The sequence below is a fragment of the Epinephelus lanceolatus genome, chromosome 12, assembly GCF_041903045.1.
Source record: "Epinephelus lanceolatus isolate andai-2023 chromosome 12, ASM4190304v1, whole genome shotgun sequence".
In the NCBI taxonomy this organism is placed as follows: Eukaryota; Metazoa; Chordata; class Actinopteri; order Perciformes; family Serranidae; genus Epinephelus; species Epinephelus lanceolatus.
The window spans coordinates 3,393,581-3,407,381 of NC_135745.1; the positions used below are offsets into that span (position 1 = coordinate 3,393,581).

The 13,801-nt window shown below is 41.8% G+C and overlaps 1 protein-coding gene across 3 annotated transcripts in view; it reads left to right on the plus strand.

Annotated features, from left to right (window-relative positions):
• The window catches only part of LOC117271887 (ADAMTS-like protein 2), a 79,530-nt gene that overhangs the window by 19,590 nt on the left and 46,139 nt on the right, over nucleotides 1–13,801 (plus strand). The gene's annotated exons all lie outside the window — the stretch shown is intronic.

Here is a 13,801-nt window from a genome sequence, read left to right on the forward strand (position 1 = left end):
GATCACTGTCCAGCCTCCTGGAGGTGTCATTGTTGTGAGGACTCGTCCTGGGGAGGTAGACTGTACAGCCTAACCCGGCGGGGGAGTGTGATAGCCTAACAAGGCTTCCTTCCCTGGGTCTACCTCCTCTGTGGTAGTATAGCTAAGGTAAAGGAGGTTGTTCGGTTAGTGTGGGGAGCAGTGAGACCTGGCATTAGGGGAGTGTCTCTGGGACGCCAGAGATCACTGTCTAGCCTCCTGGAGGTGTCGTGGGACTAACTAGACGAAACACCGGTGAAAGGAGGTTCCCACCCGATGACCCCAAAGACATGTTAGTTATCACTGCTCACGGGTCTGTATAGTTAAACCTTGCCATAATAGCTTATCGTAGGGCTTAGGAGGATTATTCACTGAGTGCTGATCCCTTTTTTTTTTTTTTTTTTTTTTTTTTTTTTTATTAGAGCACAAGCTTCTTGTGTTTATTTGAATTCAGAACTAAAACCAGTGTAATGTGAGCCCGCTTTCTGGTCCTCATCAGCACACGTGCAGCTGAATTCTGGAGTAATTGGAGGTGTGAGATACTATTTTTGGGAAGACCAGAAAGCAAATTGTGAGGCAAATTGTGATTTGTGATATTGTGATTTGTGATATTGGGCTTTATAAATAAAATTGAATTGAAATTGAATTGAAAGCAGAGCATTGCAGTAATCAATACGACTGGAAATAAAAGCATGCATCAGCATCTCCGTGTTGGCCAGAGAGAGACATGACAATGTAGGCTGCATAGCGAACTGGTCATTCGCTACTGGCTGCGTATGGAATTTGCACGCTGGGCTAAGGTGGACAGGTTACCTATTTGATAGATGGATCACTGTGACCGCAAATTTTACTTCACTACTTTTGTGTGATGTGGGTATTAACATTTACTACCTGGAGTCACGGCATCCTAATCCATCCGAATGATGAATGCTTCCCAAGATGAGTAGGTGCCGTAAGCCGTAAGCAGCTGGCGGCAGAAACGTGGAGCCTGATTGTTTTTGAGATTCCCCTCCTCACCGATGCGAACCGGGGATTTGCTCTGATAGGCTCAATGATCTGTCAGTCAACCTAGTTTGACCTATGCGCTTAGTCTTTCTGTATGGGGTGTGATCCTACTTATTTTCACTCGTGTTTCTCTCAGAAAATTTGGCCACTCAAGTTTCGTTTCATCTCGTATGCTTTTGGCCAAAGTGTGGGTGTTACATCACCCACATCCCCTGCGTCTGCAACGCGCCTGTAACTATCTACCTATTTTATCGGGTATTTTGTTAAGTGATTAGAAAGTATATGCTAAATATCTGTGTATTCCTTTGTGTGCAGTGCCACTTCTGAAAATATTTGCAGATGTGACTGCATGTGGAATTTGGACTTTTTCTTATAATAGGGGTGTCAGTAACTCAGTCCATGGGGACTTGGGTTGGGAACCGGAGGGTCGCCTGTTCAAGTCCCCGTCCGGACCAAATATGGAGCGTGGACTGGTGGTTGGAGAGGTGCCAGTTCACCTCCTGGGCACTGCCGAGGTGCCCTTGAGCAAGGCACCAAACCCCCCCAACCGCTTGGGGCACCTGACCAAGGCAGCCCCCTCACTCTGACATCTCTCGTCAGAGTGAGGGGATTTGGAATCTGCGTCTAACAGCTTATCATTTGTAGAAAACACTGAACCTCCTTTCCTGTTAGATTCTGACAAATCCTGTTACCATGTCAGGAAATAATGAATCAAGTTACCGCTGCATGACATTATTAATAAGACTCAGCCATTAATCTGCCTGTTACAGACTCTGCCTTTAACCACATTAAAATTCATGGTTTTTAGTAAATGAAAAACTGTGTGGCCAACAGGAAGAGAAAAACTCAATATACATGAAAGGTTGTTATTTTATTATTTTTGAGAGGTCTGTTGTCCCTCACCTCTGCCATCTAAAGCCACTAAAATTACATTTGTGATAACAGGCGGTCCAAGCAAGTGGAAATGCAATTGCAATTTTATGTTAAAACGAGCACCAAATTAGCATTGTGCCATCCATCCCTTCTGATTAAACAGAGCCTCTGCTGCACCACTCCACCCACCTCAGTAAAAGTGGGTTTGTTTGGAGCCAGGAAATTACCAAACACTGCAGACTGCACTGCTACACTGCTATTGAATTTGTGCTCTGCTGGCTATGTGCTGTCAGGAAAATAGGGCCCAAAGCCTGGAGAATGGAAATCACAGTTTGATGCTAAAAAGAATAATCAGCTTTGATGATGCATTCATGTGTTGTACACACAGTATGTGTATAGACACAAAGTAAACGTGTGTAAAGTTATGCACACATCAGTAACATGGTGTAAGAGTGAGTAGACACATGGCCATATACAGGAAAGTTAGGTAGAGCGTTGATAGAATGTGTGTGTTTGTAGCCATCTTGTTACCTTTGACCTCCCCCTGCCAGACTTGCGGAAATTTCTGTCAACCAAGATTAACGCCACTCTGCCCTCACTGTTGGCCTTCTGTCTCTCCCCTTCTTCCTCCTCCTTCCCCCTCCTTCCCCTTTTCTTCCTCCTGTCTTTGTTCTTCTCCTTCCCATTTTCTCCTCTCATGTTTGGTGAATTAAATTTCCATGTTTTACCCTTTTTCTCTCCTCTCCACCTCTTTATTCACACTCCTCTCTTCTTCCTCCCTACCTTGTTCACCTTGTCCTCTCCTTTCTGCCTCTCCATGTGCCTTTTTTGCTTCCTCCTCTTTCTCTCCTGTCCTACCCTCATCACCTTCTACCAATTAGATGTGACACTCTCACATAGTGACCTCCCACTCACCTCTTCCTGCTGTCTGTCCTACTTTACCGTCTAAACAGTGTAGGAGGATGGGCTGAAGAAAGACAGACACAGATAGATAGACAGAGGAGGTGTGTGTGTGTGTGTGTGTGTGTGTGTGTGTGTGTGTGTGTGTGTATGTTTCGGGGTGGGGGTGGGGGTTAACCTAATGAAAGACAGATGCATTAACCCCATGCTGGACTCCTGAAAGTCCTTCCCAACACACAGAATTAGGATCATGTTAACCATAAACTGCAGCACTTTTAGATTTTTTTTTGCTACAACTGTTGCAAACACGCTAAATTTTGAAAACTTGTGACGTTCTGAGACCCTTGAGATGTGTTTCCATCAGCTGATTTCCAGTTAATAAACTCCTTTACTGTCAAAAAACACATTTATGTTACTGTTCAGTCAGCATTTGTTGTTCACGTCATGTTTCCTCTAAAGACATATGAACTTGCTAGTGGTCACACAACCACAATAGAAAACTTGACATTGGAGCAACAGCAGAAATGGCATTTATACCTCACAATGTCCAGTTTTGAACTGTACAAAGTTTCACTATCAAGCAGGCTTGTGGCACCATACCTACATCATCATATCATTACCTTTTAACATTAAAGCCACTACAAGGAACTTTTAACTGGATATGCAAAAGTCTCTTGTTTCTGCTGATGTCTGTGCCTGACCTACAACAGCAAATGAGACCATCGTTGTGAAGATAAGCTATTTCTATATAGTGTATATCCATACCTTTAGGAAACTGTGTCCGGGTCCGCCCCAGGTCGCTTCCAGGACGAAACGATTTACGGCACTCAGACAGCACACTTCATCTTACCTAGCTGCTTACATTTAGTGACTCTTATAAATAGTCGCTATTCCTCCTCCTCGACCCGACGTCTGCGGGGAGTTAAAATAGCATCAATCATCGGGTAAAAGTTCTGTGAAAGCACTGGACTCACCAACAGTCAGCCGTGTCTCAGTCACACAGAGAAAATCCAATCCTCGGGAAGTCAGGAAATCCTTCAGGATAAACATTTTGTTCGCTAGCGATCTAGCATTTACCAGCCCAATCCTGGCAGGAGCCGGTGGGTCCACGGCGTTAGCTGTCCGGGGAGCCACACACAGAGGCCAAAGGTTGTGCAGATTCACCCCGCGCCAGCGGGGATGAGGAGAGCAGGGGCCACGGGGCTGGAACACCTCATCCGGGCCGACGACAGGTACCAGCCAGGTGTCGACAGGGTCCAGCGAGTGCCGAGAAATAAAGAGGTGAGGCACCGCTCCATATTCAGTCCAAGAAGTCGTGGAAGTGCTCGCCAAACAGGCCTTCAGCCTTACCAGCCGACCGCTGCGTTTACCCCGGTGGCAGTGGTGCTTACGCCGGAGAGGTGGAGCTGGGGCGCGGCAGAGGTGAGCTGGGATCCCCGATAGGAGCGGGGGCAAAGTTTTCCCGTCTTGTTATTACATTCATCCCCAAAACAAACACATGCGCGAGCCAGGTAAGCATCTTTACGACAATACGCGCTAGAGCTCATGGGAAATGTAGGCTTCATTCCGGCAAAATACTACCGCTTTTGTCCACAGGGTCGCCAAAATCAACTCAAAATGAAAGTTCCTTGTAGGGGCTTTAATTTGTTAATATTGCAGTGTGAGTGAAACTTTTTTGTTAGCTGGAAAATTTTACACATTTTCACTTTTCTGTCCAGCTGTTTAACAAAAACATGAAACAACAAAAACCCAGGTGAGAACTAAATTCTGACATGCATGATACAACGACAAGACAATTAACATGTAATAAATGGACAGTGGCAGACATTACTGAATAACTATGATTACATAAGCATATTGATCAAAGTTTGTGGGCCGTAAAACTAAAACAATGAGCTAAAAGAAAAAAAGCTCCTCATAAAGCTGAAGAAAACTGTAGAGTCAGCTGATAATTTACTGTGGGTTCATTACTATTAGCGACACCTTTCATGGTACATATTGCTACTATACATCGGTTGTTCACACAGCCCAGTGTATCCTCATAGAACAATTTGTGTGATATCCTACGAAAAATGCATGCAAAATAGTTTGTATGATATCCTACGAATTTGCTCCCCAGGAATGACATTACATCTGTAACGTACAGTTATGTAATTAATGTAAAGTTACAGAGGTTAGGTTGAGGCAAGTGAAGTTACTCAAGTTAGGGTTAGGAAAAGAAACATGGTCAGAACGTATCTTAAAATGACTCAAAGTTCACATGGTTCCGAAAAGGGTAAAGTCCCAGGGTAAAGTCTACGTTTTTTTACCTGTTCCCCATCCCACCTTCCTCTTTACAAGACTGCTTGGGACTGCCTCCTTGTTTACTCTGGTCAGCACATTGTTCATGTGATATGTGGGATATGTACGAATTTGGGTGAATTGCTTTCCGTGGGAAAACGTGCAGTTTATGAGAACAGCCCACACAGCCCGCACACACCACCTGCCGACAAAAACCAAGTACTGGACAAGCTGTTTGGAGTTACTGACAGAAAAGGCACCTCTTGGCTGTAGACTGCTTTTATCAGGCCTTTGTAGAGTTTATTGTCCCGAAGGAAATTTCACTTGGACACATACAGTATCTGCCATTAAGAAAATAAAAAATAACATGGCACATACATACAGTACATACACAGACTGCCACCGACCAACAAATTGCACACTGCTTATTGTACAGCATACCTGCAGTCATCATAAGAGTGTAAATAATATGTGAAGCGAGAGTAAAGCAGCCTCATCAACATATCTGCAGAGATATTACCAACACATCAGTTGTCCTACGCTTGGTGATAACATGCCCGACCTATGGAATGTATAAAATAATGGATGCAGTCACTGTTACTTTGCCCTTTGGTGTGTGGACTCCCGTTCTGAAGCCTCAAGTTTGGCTTTTTTGCCATCGCCATTTGGATTTTTGGAACCGGAAGTTACCTAAAGTGACCATAGTTGGACGAGAGGGTGGAGCTGGGGGCGGTGCATGGGGTGGATCCAACTGAGAACCTGAGGTGACATCTAGTAGACTAGGCCCTGACATACCAAACCAGCGGTCAAAGTTAGGCTGTAGGTGAGCCTCTGCCGCCTTTGTCAGTGCGTCCTGCACAGCTGGCCCTTCACCGGTGCTAGTTGGCTTTTTTCCGCTGATTCAGAATGTTGACAGTGCCTGATGGTGAATGAAATTAGTCTGATTGGCAGTTCAGCGCACGCAAAGAGAAAGTATAAGTGTAAGAAATGTAAACACAGAGCTAATGAGGAGAGGGAGTGAGGTCAAAACAAACTTGTATGAGGTAAGATTGTTTTTCTTTATTTATTGAGCTCTTTAGCAGAAATGTTTCCTGATGATTTGTGTTATTGTTCACTAGCACACATTAAATATATTCTGTTCTTTCAACATTGGATTGTGTTGTTCATAGGGGTGTAACAATACATCGATGCACATCGATACATCGATTCATTGATTAACGATCCGATAACATCGATGCAAAGTGAAAACATCGATCCATATCATCAACTTAAAGATACACATTTATTTTGAAATTCACAAAGCACGTCTGTGTCACCATTTCTGGGCAAGCGCGCCTCCGCTCAAACAACAAACAGAGCTCAGAAATAAAATGGTCAAATCTTCTAGTTGTTTTTGTGAGTTGATGTAAATGATTGTGTTAGATGGGCATATGATATTGATATATATGACATATATGATATTGCGTCATATCGATCGCAGGCTCCTGAATCGAATCGAATCAAAATCATATCGTGACAGACTTTGTGTTATTGGCAAACATTGTATCGTTATCCAAACAAATCAATATAATATCGTATCGTGATGAAGCTGGTGATTTACACCCCTAGTTGTTCATGTACTAACTGGTTGACTAGTGTCAAGATGGTCTCCTGGTTTCCCTTTTTGAATGACAAATACAGACGACCACCATCTGCTGGTATGGAGGGTTGTGTCCTCTCAGGCACAGAACATATGCGCTTGTTGGCCGTCGATTTGGTGTGTTCATGTGCAACTTGTTGGCTGAGACACGACGAGAGCACCCTGCTGCATTGCCTCTCGTCCCCGCTAGTTCTCCAATCTCGGTTTGGTGTGTCTGGGCATTAGGAGTGGCCACATCCTTAATTATGCATAACTTTAAGCCTTAATAAAATTAAAACAGTTGAGTTATATAAAAATTCACCCCCTGCACAGTTGTCATGAAGGAGGAAATTAGATGAAGAGATCAAAACTATTTTTTTTAACCAGGCATGTAAACATGTTTTTTTTGGTTGTAAAGTCAGGCATTTTAAAATATTGGTCCACGGGGGCTTTTGGAGCCAGCCTTAAGTGGCCATTAAAGGGACTGCAGTTTTTAGCATACCAGTGTTGGCTTCATTTTCAGCCTCGGAGGTTTCCGCTTGGCTGGACCATGTTTACACTCCTTTCAGGGAAGGATAAAAGGCCCTCCATCTCCCCCCACCATTGGCAAATGGGATCATGTCTTAGTTCTGCTTCTGCTTGCCCATAGGCAGAAACTCAGTGCACACTTTAGAAACAACTTCCCTGCTAAGGAAGTTTTAAAGGCTCAGGACCCCTGCCCACTAGTAATATCCAGGGAAGATGCATGCAACTCCTTCAAAGGGAGTAACTCATACAAGGCACCTGGAACTGATAGCCTCCATGGCTGAGCTCTTAAGGTGTATACAGATCAACTGGCAGATGTGTTCACAAACATTTTCAACCTTTCACTGCTCCAGTCGAGACTGGTAGGACCATCCTGATGATGTAAGCTTGTAAGCTTAACATTCTGTTTGGCTCTCTGTATCAGTCTGGACTCAGCGCCGCTCAAACACTTTCAGTAGGCAGGAGTACTGGCCTTGACAGACAAACTCCTTTAGCCAATCAGCATAACACAACATTGGGGAACATCTTCTTCATCACCAATGTAGCCACTTGATAAATTAAGCTTTTGCCAAATCTTATCAGAACAACAGCGAGAAGGCCCTTTTCCTTCGAGAAACTTGGCGAGTGCGTACTCTTGTTCTTGGCTGATTGTTGTTTTTGACTCTATTTCTGCAATAACTTCACTTACTTCTGTGTTTACTCTGTTAATGTAACAGTTAGTGCTTGTTGTTTGGAGGCTGCCATTACTGTTCTGCAAGCTGAGGCCTGCAATTTATGTCATAAAGTACAGCGCAGTCCCTGATTGGCTGCCTAGGTTGTCAACTACAGTGCAGATATGAGATGGGGTGGCAGCGGCTCTAGCCTGATACAAAAAGCGAAACAGATTGTTGAACTCACGTTATCAAGATTGTCTTACCAGGCTAGCTCTGGTCTGTTGTCCCTGTATGCTTCAAGAAGACTACCATTGTCCCTTCCCCAAAAAGACCAGAGCCCTCTGCCTGAATAACTACTGCCCACTCACTCAACTTCTGATGAAGATGGAGGTTTGGTAGTTTGAAATGGGGGAGATAATAGGATATGAAGAAGTGGTCAGAAACATGAAGAGAAGTTAGAGAAAGGTTAGTGGTAGAGCAGATCCCGGTAAATATTAGGTCAAGTTAGTTATCAGCTTTGTGAGTAGGGGAGGACGAAGAGAGGGAGAGAGTGACAGAAAAGAGCATAATATGATTGTGTGCTGATTGATTTAAACTAGTTTACAGTTTTCCTCTTTAGCTTAGAGTAGTCTTACCTCTTTTTACTTTAAGTAAAGGAGGTGCTGAAAAGTGGTTGAAAAGCATCCTTTATGGGAAAGAGGTGTTACTCACTTGGAAAAAAGAAGTTCTCTCTGAAGCTGAGAAATGTTCACCACAACAAAAAGAAGGTGGAGTTTAGAGATGAACTGGCACAAAATTGAACAACTTATGGTAAGAAACTTGGCGGTAGTTAGTAGTTAGTGAATGAAATGTGAGACAGTAATGGGGATAACATCAGCATTAGCCAGCATAGAGCACTTTGAATTTGTTGTGTGAAGTGTATATAAGTACCGTTTGCTCATAGGGGCAGCTGCTCTAGGTGCTCTTTACAGAAACAAACTCACTTTTCATTATGAGCACTAAATGTCAGTGAATCGCAACAAAGTAGTGTTTACTCCACAAGAAATAGTAATGGATGAGATGTCACATAAGCTGACTGTATACCATAATATGGATTTTAGAAAAAAAGATGGTTGTGGATGGTAACATTTCTTCCTATTTTTTTCTTCACCCTGGTTTTGTACAATCATGTCCGAACACCCACTAAGTTTTGGTTCTTCAACTGGCAGCCAACAGGCTCAGCCCTCAGGTTTAATTTTACTGGCACTTGGAAACCTTGCTATTATTAACAGACATTTCTTTCATAATATTTCGTTCATAATTTACTGTTAGGAAGGTGTCAGAGGAGGACCTAACATTAAGTTGTTTCAGTTTAGTTCTTTGTCAAAGATTGTAGTGCTGCGACTAACATGTCCCCCCAAAATCTCCCATAGGTGTTCAGCTGGGTTGAGATCTGGTGATAGTGAAGGCCAGAGCATATGATTGACATAATTTTCATATTCATCAAAGCAGTCATACCCCTTTTCCACCAAATTAGCTCTGGTTCTTTTTTTGTGAACAAATTTTTATTTTATATTAAGGAAAGATACAGATAGGTATATGGATGTTACAAAAATAGAGCATAAAATATATATTCACATACATACCTATACATATGCATATATACAGATACATATGAGTAAACCACTAAAATAAAATAATAATAAAAAATAAAATAAAAATAAATAAATAAAAATAAATAAATAAGTAAAATAATATATATATATATATATATATATATATATATACATACAGTACAGGCCAAAAGTTTGGACACACCTTCTCATTCAATGCGTTTTCTTTATTTTTATGACTATTTACATTGTAGATTCTCACTGAAGGCATCAAAACTATGAATGAACACATAGTGGAGTTATGTACTTAACAAAAAAAGGTGAAATAACTGAAAACATGTTTTATATTCTAGTTTCTTCAAAATAGCCACCCTTTGCTCTGATTACTGCTTTGCACACTCTTGGCATTCTCTCGATGAGCTTCAAGAGGTAGTCACCTGAAATGGTTTCCACTTCACAGGTGTGCCTTATCAGGGTTAATTAGTGGAATTTCTTGCTTTATCAATGGGGTTGGGACCATCAGTGGTGTTGTGCAGAAGTCAGGTTAATACACAGTCGACAGCCCTATTGGACAACTGTTAAAATTCATATTATGGCAAGAACCAATCAGCTAACTAAAGAAAAACGAGTGGCCATCATTACTTTAAGAAATGAAGGTCAGTCAGTCCGGAAAATTGCAAAAACTTTAAATGTGTCCCCAAGTGGAGTTGCAAAAACTATCAAGCGCTACAACGAAACTGGCACACATGAGGACCGACCCAGGAAAGGAAGACCAAGAGTCACCTCTGCTTCTGAGGATAAGTTCATCCGAGTCACCAGCCTCAGAAATCGCAAGTTAACAGCAGCTCAGATCAGAGACCAGATGAATGCCACACATAGTTCTAGCAGCAGACCCATCTCTAGAACAACTGTTAAGAGGAGACTGCGCGAATCAGGCCTTCATGGTCAAATAGCTGCTAGGAAACTACTGCTAAGGAGAGGCAACAAGCAGAAGAGATTTGTTTGGGCCAAGAAACACAAGGACATTAGACCAGTGGAAATCTGTGCTTTGGTCTGATGAGTCCAAATTTGAGATCTTTGGTTCCAACCGCCGTGTCTTTGTGAGACGCAGAAAAGGTGAACGGATGGATTCCACATGCCTGGTTCCCACTGTGAAGCATGGAGGAGGAGGTGTGATGGTGTGGGGGTGTTTTGCTGGTGACACTGTTGGGGATTTATTCAAAATTGAAGGCACACTGAACCAGCATGGCTACCACAGCATCCTGCAGCGACATGCCATCCCATCCGGTTTGCGTTTAGTTGGACGATCATTTATTTTTCAACAGGACAATGACCCCAAACACACCTCCAGGCTGTGTAAGGGCTATTTGACCAAGAAGGAGCAAAGAGCAAAGGGTGGCTATTTTGAAGAAACTAGAATATAAAACATGTTTTCAGTTATTTCACCTTTTTTTGTTAAGTACATAACTCCACTATGTGTTCATTCATAGTTTTGATGCCTTCAGTGAGAATCTACAATGTAAATAGTCATGAAAATAAAGAAAACGCATTGAATGAGAAGGTGTGTCCAAACTTTTGGCCTGTACTGTATATATATATATATATATATATATATATATATATATATATATATATATATATATATATATATATATATACACACACACATACACATATATACATACATACGTACATATCTCATATATATATATATATATATATATATATATATATATACAGTACAGGCCAAAAGTTTGGACACACCTTCTCATTCAATGCGTTTTCTTTATTTTCATGACTATTTACATTGTAGATTCTCACTGAAGGCATCAAAACTATGAATGAACACATAGTGGAGTTATGTACTTAACAAAAAAAGGTGAAATAACTGAAAACATGTTTTATATTCTAGTTTCTTCAAAATAGCCACCCTTTGCTCTGATTACTGCTTTGCACACTCTTGGCATTCTCTCGATGAGCTTCAAGAGGTAGTCACCTGAAATGGTTTTCACTTCACAGGTGTGCCTTATCAGGGTTAATTAGTAGAATTTCTTGCTTTATCAATGGGGTTGGGACAATCAGTTGTGTTGTGCAGAAGTCAGGTTAATACACAGTCGACAGCCCTATTGGACAACTGTTAAAATTCATATTATGGCAAGAACCAATCAGCTAACTAAAGAAAAACGAGTGGCCATCATTACTTTAAGAAATGAAGGTCAGTCAGTCCGGAAAATTGCAAAAACTTTAAATGTGTCCCCAAGTGGAGTCGCAAAAACCATCAAGCGCTACAACGAAACTGGCACACATGAGGACCGACCCAGGAAAGGAAGACCAAGAGTCACCTCTGCTTCTGAGGATAAGTTCATCCGAGTCACCAGCCTCAGAAATCGCAAGTTAACAGCAGTTCAGATCAGAGACCAGATGAATGCCACACAGAGTTCTAGCAGCAGACCCATCTCTAGAACAACTGTTAAGAGGAGACTGCGCGAATCAGGCCTTCATGGTCAAACAGCTGCTAGGAAACCACTGCTAAGGAGAGGCAACAAGCAGAAGAGATTTGTTTGGGCCAAGAAACACAAGGAATGAACATTAGACCAGTGGAAATCTGTGCTTTGGTCTGATGAGTCCAAATTTGAGATCTCTGGTTCCAACCGCCGTGTCTTTGTGAGACGCAGAAAAGGTGAACGGATGGATTCCACATGCCTGGTTCCCACTGTGAAGCATGGAGGAGGAGGTGTGATGGTGTGGGGGTGTTTTGCTGGTGACACTGTTGGGGATTTATTCAAAATTGAAGGCACACTGAACCAGCATGGCTACCACAGCATCCTGCAGCGACATGCCATCCCATCCGGTTTGCGTTTAGTTGGACGATCATTTATTTTTCAACAGGACAATGACCCCAAACACACCTCCAGGCTGTGTAAGGGCTATTTGACCAAGAAGGAGAGTGATGGAGTGCTGCGGCAGATGACCTGGCCTCCACAGTCACCGGACCTGAACCCAATCGAGATGGTTCGGGGTGAGCTGGACCGCAGAGTGAAGGCAAAGGGGCCAACAAGTGCTAAACACCTCTGGGAACTCCTTCAAGACTGTTGGAAAACCATTTCAGGTGACTACCTCTTGAAGCTCATCGAGAGAATGCCAAGAGTGTGCAAAGCAGTAATCAGAGCAAAGGGTGGCTATTTTGAAGAAACTAGAATATAAAACATGTTTTCAGTTATTTCACCTTTTTTGTTAAGTACATAACTCCACGTGTGTTCATTCATAGTTTTGATGCCTTCAGTGAGAATCTACAATGTAAATAGTCATGAAAATAAAGAAAACGCATTGAATGAGAAGGTGTGTCCAAACTTTTGGCCTGTCCTGTATATATATATATATGATAAAGTCATAGCTAAAGTCACAACCCCAAGTGTAAGCCACCCACCCCCTGGATCCAGAACTCCATACCTCAGTCACATATTACACCTGATACCCACGGAGGATAGTTTAAAGTGAATGCCAAGCCTCTATTGCCGATTCTTTTGCTCCATGGACTCTAGCTGTCGACAACTCCAATTAGCTCTGGTTCTTGAACCAATTCCATTCAGGACCCTTGGAACCTTGGTGCTATCTGGTGAACCAGCCTGTGTTTCCACCAGTTATTTATCAGAACCATTGTAACCATGAATGTGTCATCAACAGAGGGTGTTGCATGACTGAAGTAAACAGTTGTAGCAAGATGGCAGATCGCACTGATAACCTGCAAACTTTTGTTCTGTTATTGTGGATATATTTTTTATTTTTTTGTATGTTTTTAACAAGCATGGACCAACTATTAATGAGACCACTGCACGCTATTCCCGATGATTTCTCACTTAACTTCTCTACTGTTGCCTTCTCCATCCTGTTGTTTCAACCTGTAGAATATGACACACCCACTCATGTGCAATAATTTAATTTAACTTATGCAATAACCCCATTTCACCTTGACTGTATATATTCTATGTATTATCTATTTATACTATATATATTGTGTAAATAATCTTGTTTAGGTTACAATATATATATATATATATATATACATATATATATATATATATATACACACACATATTTTACTTTTATTTTTTGTTAATAATCCTGTTTATTTGAACTATATATTTGTAAATACTCTTGTTAAATTTCTTATATTTTCACTTATCTTTCCACTCTTGCAAGGAGCACCTGTAACGCAAATAATTTCCCTTTGGGGATCAATAAAGTATTTCTGATTCTGATTCTGATGTCATCACAACTCACACTTCAGGTGACGAAAAAACCCTGCATTTTTTATAAACAAGAACACATCTAGAGAA